Genomic DNA, 10,066 nt, shown 5'->3' with positions numbered 1-10,066 from the left:
ATTCTGAAGCCATACACCCTCCTGGAAAATATGTCCTTCACATTTACTGTCTACTATGTAAAGTATGCATTGCTGCCTTTAATTTGAACTAAACTATCTTTTCCAAGTTGTGACTCTTCACTCCAGAATTTGAAAAACAAACAAGCCTAAGTTAACTGTCTCTATATACATTCAGATTTTATAAGCTTCAAACTTGCACTCACGTTAGGATCTGTCTTTGAAGACTGAAAAGTTCTTACTTAGAAAACCTACTCAGTAGAGTCCTCCAGCCCCTCAATTATACAAACTGCTGTTACTGAAGATGTTTCCAGTACTGCTAATGTCCTATTTGAAGTCTGTGATCAAAACTGAACAAGGAAATGTACGTGGAAAAAAAAATCAGTGTGCACAGATTCTTTCTGCACCCAGCTGCAGGCCCAGATGGGTGCTTTTTCTGTATTCCATAGAAACGTCTCCCAGTGTTGTAACCACCTTAACCTGTCAAGGGCGATGCAACCTTCTGGAGACACAGGGAGAAGAAGAGACATAAAACACTGTGGATTTCTGTTGGGTGCTATGACACATGGAAGTTTACATTTTGAGAGTACTGCTTTGCCCAGACCAACACCAAGTCCAGAGCATGTAATTTCATTCATTAGTCAATTGGTTTGTTGACTTCTTAAATCATTCATTTTTAAAAATCTAATATTTATTGAGCTGCTACTGTGTATCATGACCTGCCCTGGGTGTTATTGAAACAATGGTGACCTTACCTCTATGGCAATTACGGTATAAGTAGTTATATGTCTTTCTCTTTCCGAAAAAAAATTTAATTGGCTAGCACTCATGTATATTAGAGGGTTGTATGTTAGAGGGCTGTTAAAAATGCATAGCCAAATAATGAGGAAGAGGAAGAGAGGGAGCAAGGTTACTTAGCATTAGTAGCACAGGTATCCAGGTATTGTTAAACTTCATGTCCAAAAAAGTTTTAGGTGTAAGAACACTCATGAGGACCAAATAGTCACTTTTCTTTGAGTCCATACTCCTAATTTTACTGTGTTTAAGGACTCCTTTTTAAACTAAAGCAAGATTCATATCCATTCCCCAACCACACACAGAGAATAAAGAGTAATGTTTGTCATAACTATATAAGAAGGCCCATAATAAGGAAAATTTCCTAGTAACGAATAAGGCTTTGTCTTAGGGTTCCCTCAAGTATACCTTTGAAGCAAAGATTGGACTGCAAGTAGTTTGTTTTGGAGGTGACACCAAGAAACACAACAGGGGAATGAGGAAGTAAGGTAGGGAAGGGAAAGAATGTAATAGAGTAAGTTCATGGGCAGGTTCCTGCTGTAGACAACTGGGGCTCAATCCCAATAAGGAGTCTCAGAGAGATGATGAACTATGCACCTAATAATTATCCCTTACATGACAAAGAACCTGGAGTATTTATGCACCAACTACTGTTCCTCCTTGTATGAGGGTAGTTCCTATGGGCATTAACTCTCCAGCCCTTCTGACCTGCCACCCATGAACTGAGCTCACTCCTGGGGACAGAGAAAACTCTCAGGCAGAGAGCACAGGAACTATCTTCTGATGACCCCAGGGTAGGCCTGGGTATATGGGCAGTTGCCAGCAACAAATTTTTAAATAAATTTGTATTTTCTTAATTACAAGTGTATTTATATACTTATGAAAATAGTAGTCCATTGTGAGCCATTATTCAGTCTTCAGACAAAGCTCTACCAAGGTCTACAACCCAAAGATTAGGACTATTGTCCTATATAATTTAAGAAACAAATGTGACAAGAAAATGGAAATATTTCTCTTCTTAAAACATCATAAAGAAAAAAATCATATTGCACACTTATTTCTTTAGAGGATAATCCTATTCCTTCAACCATTTTTTGCAACCAAACTCTGCCTTACAGGATGTAAAATAAGATGTGGCACCTTTATGTAGGGCAGCCCCTACCACCAAGATTTTTGCTATTCATCTTTCTCCTGTAGTGATTCTTCCACTCCTCCTTGGGTCAAACTGACCATTTGATAAGTAGTAAGAGGTCAATGGAGTCATCGCTCGTCTAGAACTTTCCACAAGAAAGTCACAGTCTCTGGCCACATGTGACAGAGGAATCATCTGAACTCCTTCTAGAATAAAAAGTACAACTAGGTTATTGGATATTTGAACCACATGTGCTCAATCATAAAATAACTGCCAGGAGAGTATTAAGACCAGTAATGATTCCCCACAGCTCTTTGAGCTCATTTCTGCAAGAATTGAGCTTGAATCTACTAGGGGCTAGAAAATGCTGAAAGCAGCCCATAATAATTTTTTTTTTTGCCTTAACACCCCCACTCCTCACTCCTATACTAAATAATGGCAGTGGGCACTTGTGAGCCACATTTGAAGTCTTGGTTTAGTTAATCCAAGCAGTAGGTATATCCATTAGGCAATTATTTGAGACCTATTATGTGCACTAAACAATTTAGAGAGGGAAGAGGAAAGAAAATATTGTCGAGACCTCACAAAATTACATTCTTGTTGAAAATCAGCATACACAAATAGCAATGGTTATTAGTGGAACTGACCAAGGAACAACAGGTTGGGAAAGGGGGGCTAAATAACTTTCTAGAAAACTAGTTTTAGTTCCACAAGGAAAAGCAATCCAAATCTCTTCTCTACCCTGACAATGAAATATTGATCTTTCCAAATGAAGGATGGAAGACCACCTCCATATACAGAAATGCCACCTATAAAACAGAAGGGCAATATTGAAATCAAGAAAAACAAAAAAGTGTGATGCTTTAAGCAGCACATGAGAGGAGAGCCTGCACAACCTAATCTCCCTTGTCCCATCCATGGCTAGAGGCTTGGCAGCCCACTGAGGAAAAGCATTGTTCATTCTTAATCTACAGTCCTTCATGATTTTTAAAACTTTAATTTTCTAGTAGAAACTGAGCAAGGAGAGACTATTCTGTGTAGCTGAATAGGAGAAAACTGGCCTTGCCAAAGGTTAGGACAGTCCCAAGAAAGCTGGGGCAGGGGGCAGGTGGTGTTACTGTGCTACTATGGAATCACAACAGCTTTTTCCTGCTTGTGTCTGTACTTCTCTGTTCTCACATTACTTAAGCTGGGGAAGGCCTCAAGAAAGTACATGGCCCAGTGTCCTGTTTATACTCCATTTATTAAAGAGATGATTGAGGTCACTAGGGGGTACAGTTGAGAGTCAGATCTGACTTTATCCAGTTTTTATATTATCTTGGACAAATAATCTATAATCTGGATTTCAGTTTCCTCATGCTAGAAAATTATAAAGAAGTAATTCCTACCTCATAGAATTGTGAAGCTTAGCAAGAATCAGGAAGTAAGTTAGTCTGGTAAGGACTCATCATATCTTCCTTTTATTATCTGGTCACAGCACTGGGACTGGCTCCCTGGTCACCTCTATTAACCAGGGCTCACTGGGGCCAGTCTCCCAAGGAGACTCACAGCTAATAGCACTATAACTCATTTCTGAGGAAGTTTATCTAACACATGTATTCTCTGTAAGGCACATCACAGCCTTCTTTAACTTAAGAACATTTGCAGTCCTTCAGCACTATACTTGGAGACCACTTTAAATAGCTAAATCACCAAAAAAGCACAAAAGGGGGCAAAAAAACTTGGTGCAAAATAGACCATGAATAGAACACTTGTTTACATTATGAAAGCTGAATCAAGAAGGCAGAGTGGGGGTTCTGGTTCAAGATGGCGACATAGGAAGACCCTGCATTCACCTTCTCCACAGACACATCAAATTATACATATTAATAGAACAATTCCTCTTGAAGAAGAATTGAGGGCTGACTGAACAAATATTGAACAACAAAAGACAGAGAAAATGGCAAGAGAACAGCAAGAGAAATGAAGAAATGGTCACACCCCCAATACTGTGCATGGCAGTGGGAATAGTACTGAGGGAACAGGAACAGATCCCTATGTCCTTGGGCACAGGAAAAAAACCTTCAGTTTAAAGGGGCAACTAGCATATAAAAGAGACAATGCTAAAATTCTGCTAAGTGGTGGAGGGGCTATGGGAAAGCTCTCCAGGTCAGAGGGACTGGAGAAACACACAGTTTACATTCCCACCTCACCTTAAATACCTAGACCAGTACAGAGTCCAGATACCATAAAGGACCATGCCAGTCATCTCAGTGAACTTGCTAACTTCAGTAAGCTGAGGGTCCACAAATCCACACCTGCTCTAGACCCGCTGGGACACAGAAAAAAAGCTGCAGTTAAAAAGGGCTGAAGAAGTGCAGGAATGTTCTCTCCCCTACCCCCTTAAAAGCTCAGACCAGAGCAGGTTTTGGCTCACAGTGAGCCTGTGACCTCAGCAAGCCCAGGCTCCACAAGCCCACACCAACTGCCCTGTGGTGCTAGGGCAAAGAAAACAAGCTGTGATTGTGTGTGTGTGTGTGTGTGTGTGTGTGTGTGTGTGTGTGTGTGTTAATTCTTACTTTTTAATTTCATTTTTTTTTACTTTTAAAATTTTGTCTTATTTTGTTTTACTTTTTTCATTTTTGTTTTGTTTTTCTCTTTTTTCATTCTTTTTTCTTTTCATCTTTTATTATTTTCTTTCCCTTTTTCTTTTATTATCATTCTTTCTTTATTCTCTATGTAAAAAGCCAAGGTTTAAAAGAGTAACTAACATATAAAGCCACAGCTCCAGCTAGCCAGCAAAAGTCACCAATCACACTCCATCTGCAGGGGGAACAACATACACAAGACCATTCCAACTTTAGGAGAAGTAGCCCTTCCACCTAATCCATAGAAACAAACACAGAAAGTCAAGCAAAATGGGGAGACAGAGAAATATGCTCCAAAGAAAGAACTAGAAAAAAACTCAGAAAAAAATTAAATGAAACAGAGATAAGCAATATGCCTGATAAAGAATTTAAAGTAATAATCATAAAGATACTCACCAAGCTGGAGAAAAGAATGGAAGAACTCTGAGACCTTTAATAAAGAGATAGAAAATATTAAAAAGAACTGATCAGAATTGAAGAATACAATAGCTGAAAACAAAAACACACTAGAGAGAATCAATAGTAGATTAGAGGATGCAGAAGAATGGATCAGCACTCTGAAAGAAGAGAGGGTAATGAAAAGCACACAAGCTGAAGAGCAAAAAGAGAAAAGAATTTTTAAAAATGAGGATTAAGAGATCTCTTAGATAATATCAAGCAAACAGACATTCACATTATAGAGGAAGAAAGAAGAAGAAGGAAGAGGAGAAGGAAGAAAGAAAAAAGAAGAAGAAGGAAGAAGGAAGAGAATGGTATAGAAAACTTACTTGAAGAAATAACAACTGAAAACTTCCTCACCCTAGGGAAGGAAATAGACGTCCAAGTAAAAGAAGCAGAAAGAGTTCCAAACAAGATGAACAAGAGGAGGTACACATCATGGCACATAAAATGTCAAAGATTAAACATAAAAAGAGAATCTCAAAAGCACCAAGAGAGAAACAAAAAGTTGCCCACAAGGGAAAACCTACAAATTTTTCAGCAGAAACTTGGGGCACCTGGGTGGCTCAGTTGGTTGAGTGTCTGCCTTCGGCTTGGGTCATGATCCCGGGGTCCCGGGATTGAGCCTGCGTTGGGCTCCCTGCTTAGTGGGGAGTCTACTTCTTCCTCTGCCCCTCCCCCCACTTGTGTCCTCTCTCTCTCAAATAAATAAATAAAATCTTATAAAAAAACCCTGCAGGCCAGAAGGGAGTGGCATGATATATTCAAAGTGCTAAAAGGGAAAATGTGTAGCTAGCAATACTCCATCCAGCAAGGCTATCATTCAGAATAGAAAGAGAGATAAAGATTTTCCAAGATAAACAAAAACTAAAGGAGTTCATGAGCACTAAACCAGCCCTAAAGAAATATTAAAGGGGACTCTTTGAGTGGAAAGGAAGATCATAAATGAGAGTATGAAAAGTAAAAAACAGGGGCGCCTGGGTGGCTCAGTCATTAAGTGTCTGCCTTCAGCTCCGGTCATGATCCCAGGGTCCCGGGATCGAGCCCCGCATCGGGCTCCCTGCTCCATGGGAAGCCTGCTTCCCCCTCTCCCACTCCCCCTGCTTGTGTCCCCTCTCTCACTGTGTGTGTGTCTCTCTCTGTTGAATAAATAAATAAAATCTTTAAAAAAAAAGTAAAAAAAAAAAAGCAGTCAAAATAAATATTTCTGTAAAAATCAGCCAAGGGATTCATAAAATACAAGGATGTAAAATATGACACCATATACCTAAAATGTGGCAGGGAGAGGAATAAAGAATGGATTTAAACTTAAGTGACAATCAACCTAGTATAGACAGCTATATGCAGAAGATGTCATATACAAACCCAATGGCAACCACAAATCAAAAACCAATAATATACATGTAAAGAATAAAGAGAAATGAGTCTAAATATATCACTAAATAAGCACAACAAACCATGAAAGAGAGCAAGAGAAGAAAGGATCAGAGAAAAATCTAAAGAAACAACCATAAGACAAGTTTAAAAATAGCAACAAATACATAGATAACAATAATTACTTTGAATGTAAATGGACTAAATACTTCAATCAAAAAACATAGGGTGACAGAGAAGATAAAAAAAACAAGACCCATTTATATGCTGCCTTCAAGAGACTCATTTAAGACCAAAAGACACCTGGAGATTGAAAGTGAGGGTATGGAGGGGCGCCTGGGTGGCTCAGTTGGTTGAACAACTGACTCTTGGTTTCAGCTCAGGTTATGATCTCGGGGTCGTAGGATTGGGTCCTGCATCAGGCTCCACGCTCAGCAGGGAATCTGCTGAAGATTCTCTCCCTCTCCTCCTGCCCCTCCCTCCACTCATGTGCTTTCTCTCTCTCTGAGATAAATAATAGAGAAATAATCATGCAAATGGATGTCAAAAGAAAGCCAGGGTAGCAAAACTTATATCAGAAAAAATAAACTTTAAAAACAAAGACTGTAACAAAAGACAAAGAAAAACATTACATAATAATAAAGGGGACACTCTGACAAGAATATATAATGATTGTAAATATTTATGCACCCAACATGGGAGTACCCAAATACATAAAACAGTTAATAACAAAAATAAAAGAAATATTTGGTAGTAACACAATAATAGTAGGAGACTCTAACACTCCACTTACATCAATGGACAGTTCATTCAAACAGAAAATCAATGAGGAAACAGTGGCTTTAAATGATACACTGGACCATATGGATTTAACAGACATATTCAGAACATTCCATCCTAAAACAGCAGAATACACATTTTTTCAAGTATACATGGAACATTCTCCAGAACAGACCACATATTAAGTCACAAAATAAGTCTCAACAAATTCAAAAAGATTGAAGTCATACCATGCATCTTTTCTGGCCACAAGGTTATGAAACTAGAAATCAACCACAAGAAAAAATCTGGAAAGAACACAAATACATGGAGATTAAATAACATGCTACTAAACAATGACTGGATCAACCAAGAAATCAAAGAAATCAAAAAGTACATGGAAACGAATGAAAATGAAAATACAATGGTCCAAAATCTTTGGGATGCAAGAAAAGTGGTTCTAAGAGGGAAGTTCATAGCAATATAGGCCTACCTCAAGAAGCAAGAAAAATCTCAAATAAACAACCTAACCTTATACCTAAGGAGCTAGAAATCTTATATCTAAAGGAGCTAGAAGAACAAACAAAACCCAAAACCAGCAGAAGGAAGGACATAATAAGTATTAGAGCAAAAATAAATGATATAGAAACCAAAAAAATAATGGAAAAGATCAATGAAACCAGTAGCTGGTTCTTTGAAAAAATTAATAAAATTGATAATCCTCTAGCTACATGTGGTATATGTATATATACAATGGAATATGATTCAACTATAAAAAAGAATGAAATTTTGCCATTTGCAACAACATTGATGGAGCTAGAGGGTATAATGCTAAGTGAAATAAGTCAGTCAGAGAAAGGCAAATACCATATGATCTCACTCATATGTGGAATTCAAGAAACAAAACAAATGAGCAAAGGGAAAAAAAAGAGAGAAAGAGAGACATAGAGAGAGACAAACCAAGAAACAGAGTCTTAATTATAGAGTACAAACTGATGGTTACCAAAGGGGAGGCAAGTGAGGGGATGGGTTAAATAGGTGATGGGGATTAAGGAGTGCCCTTCAGTGATGAGCACTGGGTGTATGGAATTGTTGGGTTACTGTATTGTACACCTGAAACTAATATAACACTGTATACTAAATAATTAGAATTAAAAGAAAGACTTTAAAAAATAAAGATGAGGGGTGCCTGGGTGGCTCAGTCAGTTAAGGGTCCAACTCTTGATTTTGGCTCAGGTGTTATCTCAGGGTTGTGAGATCAAGCCAGCATTTATGTGCTCAGCATGGAGCCTGCTTAAGGTTCTCTCTTTCCCTCTCCCTCCACCACCCCCCCTAAAAAAGATGAGTTATCACCTATCCTCGTCAAGCTATTTCAAAAAAGAGAATGAAGAAAGCTTCCAAGTATATTCTACAAGGCCAGCATTATCCTCATACCAAAACCAGACAAAGCCACAACCACAAAAAAAAACACAAAAAACTACAGGCCACTATCCCTGATGAACACAGATGCAAAATTTCTCAAGAAAATATTAACTAACTGAATACATTACATTATGAAGATCATTCTCCATGATCAGGTCAGATTTATTCTTGGGATGCAAGGGTGGTTCAATATTTGCAAATCAATGTCATACACCATTTCAACAAAACAAAGGACAAAAATCATATGATTTCAATAGATGCAGAAAAAGCATGTGAAGCTCCTGACAAGATTCATCAACTATTCATGATAAAAAATGTGGTTAGAGAGAACATACCTCTATATAATAAAGGCCATCTATGAGAAACCCATAGCTAATATCATCCCCAATGGTGAAAAACTGAGAACTTTCCCTCTAAGGTCAGGAACAAGACAAAGATGTCCACTTTTTGTATTTTTATTCAACATAATACTAGAAGTTCTAGCCACAGCAATCATAAAATAAATATAAATAAGAGGCATCCATATTGGTAAAAAACTATCACTATTCACAGATGACATGATACTATACATAGAAAATCCTAAAGATTCCACCAAAACACTACTAGAAGTAATAAATGAATTCAGTAAAGTGGCAGGATACAAAATTAATACCCAGAAATTGGTAGTGATTCTATACACTAAAAATGAAGTCTCAGAAAAAGAAATTAAAAAAAAAAAACATCATTTACAGTAGCACCAAGAAGAAAAAAAATGCCTAGGAAAAACCTCAACCAAAGGGGTGAAAGATCTGTACTCTGAAAACTATGAAACACTGATGAAAGAAATTGAAGATGACCCAAACAAATGGAAATATATTCCACGCTCATGGATTGTAAGAATTAATATTGTCAAAATGTCTGTGTTATCCAAAGCAATCTAAAGATTCAATGCAATTCCTATCAAAATACACCAGCATTTTTTTTTTTGCAAAACTAGAACAAATAATACTATAATTTGTATGGAACCATAAAAGACCCCAAATGGCCAAAGCAATCCTGAGAAAGAACAAAGCTGGAGGTATCACAATCCGAGATTTAAAGATGTACTACAAAGCAACGGTAATAAACAATATGGTACTGGCATAAAAAGAAACACATAGATCAATGGAACAGGATAGAGACCCCAGAAATAAACCCACACATATGTGGTCAATTAATCTATGACAAAGGAGGCAAGAATATACAATGGGGAAAAGACAGTGTTTTCAATAAGTGGTGCTGGGAAAATTGAAGAACTACATGTAAAAGAATGAAACTGGACTACTTTTGAAGACCAGGAACAAAAATAAATTTCAAAATGGGTGAATGACCTAAATGTGATACCTAAAACCATAAAAATCCTAGAAGAGAACACAGGTAGTAATTTCTCTGACATCAGCCATGGCAACCTTTTTCTATATGTGTCTCCTAAGTCAAGGGAAACAAAAGCAAAATTAAACTATTGGGACTACACCAAAAGAAAAGCTTTTCCACAGCAAAGGAA

General features: G+C 37.6%; 1 non-coding gene across 1 annotated transcript; it reads left to right on the top strand.

Annotated features, from left to right (window-relative positions):
- The first annotated feature begins 390 nt into the window (after positions 1–390).
- On the top strand, positions 391–513 carry LOC112813012 (small nucleolar RNA SNORA77). The gene has a single exon (XR_003205414.2). It is a non-coding gene; the product is annotated as a small nucleolar RNA SNORA77 (small nucleolar RNA).
- Positions 514–10,066: the final 9,553 nt, after the last annotated feature.

Source organism: Callorhinus ursinus, unplaced genomic scaffold (assembly GCF_003265705.2).
Source record: "Callorhinus ursinus isolate GAN/ISIS: 27379988/994484 unplaced genomic scaffold, GSC_fseal_2.0 scaffold16, whole genome shotgun sequence".
Lineage (NCBI taxonomy): Eukaryota > Metazoa > Chordata > Mammalia > Carnivora > Otariidae > Callorhinus > Callorhinus ursinus.
Note: the sequence above shows the minus strand (reverse complement) of the source record. Positions and strands in the feature narration are given on the sequence as shown.